We start from the raw sequence: 6,450 nt of genomic DNA on the forward strand, positions 1-6,450 counted from the left end.
CATGCCCAAAAGGGGCCGGGTTATACTCATGGCGGTTCATAAAAGAAAAAGCCCATGAGGATATTAAGGATGGCGGTTCACAGAGCAGGCTGCTAAGGGCGAGAAGCCCAAAAGCGACTTAAGACCCATAGGTGTAAACTGTCATGTATGTATGACTTGTATTGTAAGGAAAGTGTAACTAGTCATCGAGCCGGACACGTTGTCTATGAGCCGGCCGGGACTTTGTAAGCTACCGGGTGTATATAAAGAGGCGACCCGACGGCGGGTTAAGGACAGGAAACTACAGATCGAAAGCTAGGTCAAGCGGATTCGTTCCCTAATAATCAAAACCTAAGCAATACCACCTCAAACTGGATTAGGCCTTTACCTTCACCGTAAGGGGCCGAACCAGTATAAACTTCCTGTGTCCTTTGTCCTGTTTAACCCCTTTAAACTAACCTAGTGTAATGGCTCCATGACTAAGTCCTCACACTAGGACATATGCCATGACTATTCCACGACAAAATGCGTCGTTAGTAGATGAGGGCATCAAATAGTTATCTGTTTTTGCTAAGTTTGTCGATGTGCATTCCGTGAGAGCAAGTGCAAAGATGTTAGTTGACTCATAGTACTAGGTAGTGTGAAAACAACAACTTCCTTGATAAAGAAACTTTCATCTAAATTGGTGTCACCATTGCGTCTGTAGTCCAACGGTTAGGATAATTGCCTTCCAAGCAATAGACCCGGGTTCGACTCCCGGCAGACGCAATTTTTTCCTAAGGTGCTGCCACTTACTTGTTCCATGATATTGACTTTTTATTATACATGGAAACTTTTTCAATGATATTGACTTTTTATTATACATGGAAACTTTTTAAGAGGACGCTCTGATTTTATAATCTATCTATCGATACCAATATAAATAGACCTTGTCGGGCAGATTCAACAGATCTCGGTCATCCATTAGCGTTAATCCGACAGTCCTTATTGTCCTAATGGTGAGCAACTAAACACGTTTATTGCTAATCAATCCTTTCTCTCCCCGACCCCCTTCCTTACGTACCCTTTCACACGAAAGGAAACTGCCATAGCGATTACGTACCCTTTCACACGAAAGGAAACTGCCATAGCGATTACGTACCCTTTCACACGAAAGGAAACTGCCATAGCGATTACGTACCCTTTCACACGAAAGGAAACTGCCACAGCGATTACGTACCCTTTCACACGAAAGGAAACTGCCACAGCGAACCGTCGTGCGATCCGCTTCCTTACATACCCTTTCACACGAAAGGAAACTGCCATAGGAAACCGCCCCAAGGCGCTGCCCCATCACCTCGCTTCAGCGACACACACCGCCCCCATCGCCTCGACCCGCAATAGCTTCAAGGACGCCTACCTCACATCTCCGTGCCGCCTCTACCCATCGCCTTTCCTCGCCTCGGCCGTAGCGACGCCGCCGCCGGCTGTCGGGGATGCCGCCTAGACCACCTGGCCGACTGGCGGGGGCGCGTGGGAGGCGCCGCTTGGACCGCCCATCGCCATCGGACCTGTCAGGGACGCCGCACGGCCATCCATTGGTGTCGGGCTGTCAGTTGGTGTCAGGCTGTCGGACCATCATGGACACTGCCTGGACCGCCTGCCCATCCCTCTCCGTCGGGCCTAGGTCATCAGTGCCGCCATTAGGGGACGCCGCTGTCAAACACGCAGCCGCCCGGCCAGAGGTCTTTCATCTCTACTTTCTTCATTTCTTCCGGAGAAGATTAATTCATGTTTCACTGAACAGAAAAGCAGCCTGTATGCACTAAAAACTAACCCAAATCAGGCTTCGTAAAACTGAACCAAAAGCAACCTTCTGTGCACACATTCAACAGTTATTAAGCTTCATTACCAACATGCGCTATGAAACAACTAGGTTACACAATGATATGGAACTTTTGGTAGCAGATGGGTAGTGGATCAGTTGTGCTGATTTCAATGGATTGTGCTTAGATTTTTGGATTTCTCTTTTAGCGGCCTGAGGACAAGGTATGTGCCCCCTCCCCTGGTCACTTGCATATGCCTTTAACTATGTTGGATTAGTACAATTTTCAACCCATTTGAAGGAAGAGATGGACCTGCCGCTGGTGGTGCTTACATAAACTATTTATTTTGATGCTACTTTTTAAAACAAAATTCAAGTATATCTTCAAGCCAAATTAAGATTACACGTGCGTTGCATGTGCGCATTTACTAGTACTTTTAAGGATGCTAGATAATTGTCCGTGTGTTACAATTTTCTTTGTTTTTACATCATTGGTTGATGTACATCCGTCCTATGATACATCCAACCGACCATTAGAGCATCTACACAGACGTCCGGACGGACGGCTCGGTCACTGACTGGTCGTGAAAATTCGTCTTAGACGGGCGCCTCAAATGCCTGGACTGACCGGCATCCCTTATATCCAACCCAAATATGGGGGCGCCCGGACGCGGCCACCACGTTGGAGTTGATAGACCTACCCCACCTCAAATTGCACCAAATCCATCCCCTCGACCTACCGGATCCATTTGCTCTCTCCTCTCTTCTTCCTCCTTCCCACCGCCCGTCTCACAGCTCCATCGACACGCGCGCTCCGTCGCCTTTCCAAGCCTCTGTGCCGCCAGCACCGGCACCGCACTCCTCTCTCCCGTCCTCGCCGCCGGGGACGTCGTCACCGGCCCGGATGCGACCGCGGTATGTTCGGCAACTCCCGGGCTCCCCCTTGCACTCTATGTGTTTGAGACATAGTCCAACGTGGTTTTTTGTAGGAAAAACGATGAATTCTGATGGTTCATCTGACGAGGAGTATGGACCGACATAGCTTGATCAAATGATACAAGATGAGTTCTTCGATTCCTCGGATTCGGGCGAAGAAGTGGACATGACCATGCTGATGAGCATGCAAGAGGAAATGGACCGACAAGTAGAGCATATTCTTAACTTCAAGGGCTCAATCAAAGGGAGAAGAGTGATCAATCGGGATAGGGTGTCCGGAGCACGACTACTGTGCTAGGGCTACTTTACTCCGAAGTCCGAACCCAACTTTCCGATATGATCTATGGTTTCATCACCGTTTTCGCATGCGGAAACCATTATTTTTGCGCATTGTGGAGGGAGTGGAGGCACACGATGACTACTTCAAGCTCATAAGGGATTGTTGCAACAAACTTTCTTTCTCTGCTAAGCAGAAGCGTGATTGCTCTGAGGATGCTTGCAGTTGGTACTGCCACAGATGCCGTTGGTGAGATAGTTAGGATGGGGGAGAGCACATGCCTGGAGAGTGAAGACTACTGTCGAGTTCGCCCGTGGGTTTGGAGCAAAGTATCTGAGAGAACCAAATGCGCAGGACACAGAGAGATTGTTGGCTATTAGAGAGGCCAGAGGGTTTACAGGGAAGCTCAGATCAATTGATTGCATGCATTGGCAATGGAAGAACTCCCCCAAGGTTTGCGGGGAATGTATCAAGGGCACAACAAAGAGGTCACCATCACATTAGAAAGCAGTTGCATCACATGACTTATGAATTTGGCATGACTTACGACATCAACATGCTTCAACGATCTCCGATGTTCATGAGGCTTTACAATGTGGAATCACCGTTGTGCAACTACACCATCAACGGCCATGACTACAACATGGGATACTATCTTGCCGATGATATCTATCCTCAGTGGGTGGCGTTTGTGAAGACAATTATTTCCGAACAACATGGCAAGAAAAAAAGCAACTTTGCAACAATGCAGGAAACAGGTAGGAAGGATGTGGAGAGGGCATTCTTCAAGCTTGTTGGGCAATTGTTAGTGGTGTTGCAATGATGTAGGAATCAAAAACTTTGTGGCAGCTCATAACATGTTGTGTTTTGTGTTAGCTTCAGGCTGTGTGTATCCTGAATGTCTTTCGACATCTCGTTGCTGCAGAGACTGGGTGTAATTGGTATCTTCGCGATATTAATATATTCTCCTTAAAAAATGATTTTAGAGACAATATGCATCCAGACGAAGAGTAGTTTAAAATAAAGTGCATTGGGACTACGCTCCTGGAAATCATTAAGGATCCAAGATTCCATGTATACGTAGTGTTTGTCTCGCTGAATAATATGAGCAAAAATCTCGAGATTAAAGAACTATATCTCGTGCGCTTGCAAATCTTTGCATTCCATTTAAAATATATCCCGGCCTCTTGCTATTTATAAACTTGCAGTCCTTGTCTCACACATTTGGAGTCCAACTATTTCTTTCTTTCTTCCTACTAGGGCTCCAACTATTTCTTACCGGAACCTTACACGTGACTAGAACTGAGTTTGTAAGTACAAGAGATTTGCCAATATGAGAGGGAGCAGCCTGGTGCAGGGGACGATGATATTCTTCATTGGATGCCTTGTCGTGTGTGCACAGTGTAAGTACTACTGTATGCATCATCGCCGTCATTAGCATCTCGTGTTAATTTCTTGCAATTAATTTTTCAGAACATACATAACATATACGTCTGAGGTACTGCATACTAATGTTAAAAATAACATGTAGGTGTTCTCGATAATAAGCATATAGTGGTCAACCAAGATGGTCATGCGGCGAACACAAGTACCAACGCTACCAACGTCAACTCGACGTCTGTAGGCGAGAGCAAGATAACCTTGCAATTTTGCGTCCGCCGTTACTTTTGTCATTTCTCAGATGGGCTCCGTTTTACGTGCTACTGCTGCCAGAATAATTGTGCCAAGTGTTTCAAGAGGCGGAGTGAGTGCCTGGACAACTGCCCTACCTGCAACCCTGAATGCCCACCTTCATTCCATATGCTCGAATAATTTGTTCGTCTGTAATAAAAGGCACTTCTCTGTGGAGATTCAGCAAGGCAGAATTCTATCAAAGGAATCCCCAGTAATTTGTTGCGTTGCATATTTAAAGAGATCAAATCCTTTGGCCGTAGTGCTTTGGCATGATCTACCCTTGACAGCCGCAACCCCCCCCCCCCCCCCCCCCCCCCTCCCGCGTTTAATTTATGGCAATTTATGGCGATTCCCAATCAATGGTGCCACGTGCTGTTAATTTCTTCCCTCGCGTCCTCGTGACAGCCACAATCCCGCCCTTTGATTATCGTGACTCCCCGTCAATTGTGTCATGTGTCTTCCTCGATAATTCTGAGATTAAATGCTCAATCGGTTAATTTCTTCCTCACCCACAAAAAGTGTATATTCTTTCACCTCCTTTGTATTTCATTTTTTCATAATTTTTTAAGGACCCGGAATTTGCATCTGATCCGAACGACTTGGTAGCCGCTTGATCCACATCGTGCACACGCCCTGCCGCCCGATTATTTTTTTTCTCCCCCGGCGCTCTGCATCTGCGTCCCATCGCATTTCTCGCCGCACCCGCAGGAGCCTCGTGCGGAAGCGCCTCCGCCTCGTTACTCCAGTCCTGCTGCCAGGAGCCCAGTAGCGCCCTCTTTGCCTGCAGGGCCGGCCCTGTGTTTTAGGAGGCCCTAGGCAAACTCAGTAACATGGGCCCCTATGTCCTAAGGAAATATATATGTATGTGTGTGCTTGATACATACATATTATTATATATATATAACTTATTAAGAGTAACTTTCAACCATACACCTTTAGTTTAAAATTTGACTATAATAATTCGACTGACTCCATACAATAATAATAACCAAATTCGAACTAACTCCATCGAATAAGAACCAAATTCGACTGACTTCATCGACAACAATAACACTTTAGTGCTTCCGAAAACATTTCTTCGGGCGTTTCTTGATGCAAAGTCATTAAGGGCACAATCAAGATCAACATTGTACAAGATATCCTTCTCAATGCAGCACATAACCACTTTCTGTCAACAAACACACCATTACTTAACTTTTCTGGAGTAAATAGTATATGAAAACTGTCTACCAATGGTGTCCTTCTCGAACTCCAGATCTGGTAGTCTAATGGGTCCCTTCTCAATTAAAATATCGGATGATTGGAATCCTAGACATACATGGATGAATAGTTGAATAATACTTGAATATGTACATACTAAATAAAGAATAAAATATACAAATGAAATTGTCAAATTGGGGTTGGGAGCATGGATCAGGTCATCAGGAACATGGATGGATCATGGATACATACTGATTCTATGGTGTGCTCACGGCGTTGCAGACTTGCAGTCGGCCAAGTAGCGGACTTGCAGCCTTCCCGGATGCCGGATGGCCAGTCTGCCGGACTGCCGTGCGGCGGCAGTGCGCGCAGCGGCAATAGCCAGCGGCGGCAGACGAGAGGAGGAAGATGATTAGACAGATGAACCGACTAGAGGAACTGACGAAGGAAAACGAGCAGGTAGCCGTGCCTCGCATCTGGCACCGATCGGGAGCCTGACGCTTCGCTAATTGATAGCTAGTTATCTAATGGGGCATGGGCCTAGCTCATCTGGCCATCTCGTTTGGTTTCTTTTGTAAAA

The 6,450-nt window shown here is 46.5% G+C and overlaps 1 non-coding gene across 1 annotated transcript; it reads left to right on the forward strand.

Annotated features, from left to right (window-relative positions):
• Nucleotides 1–675: 675 nt before the first annotated feature.
• Nucleotides 676–747, forward strand: TRNAG-UCC (transfer RNA glycine (anticodon UCC)). The gene has a single exon. It is a non-coding gene; the product is annotated as a tRNA-Gly (tRNA).
• The last annotated feature ends 5,703 nt before the right edge of the window (nucleotides 748–6,450 follow it).

Source organism: Aegilops tauschii, chromosome 7 (genome assembly GCF_002575655.3).
Source record: "Aegilops tauschii subsp. strangulata cultivar AL8/78 chromosome 7, Aet v6.0, whole genome shotgun sequence".
NCBI classification, from domain to species: domain Eukaryota; kingdom Viridiplantae; phylum Streptophyta; class Magnoliopsida; order Poales; family Poaceae; genus Aegilops; species Aegilops tauschii.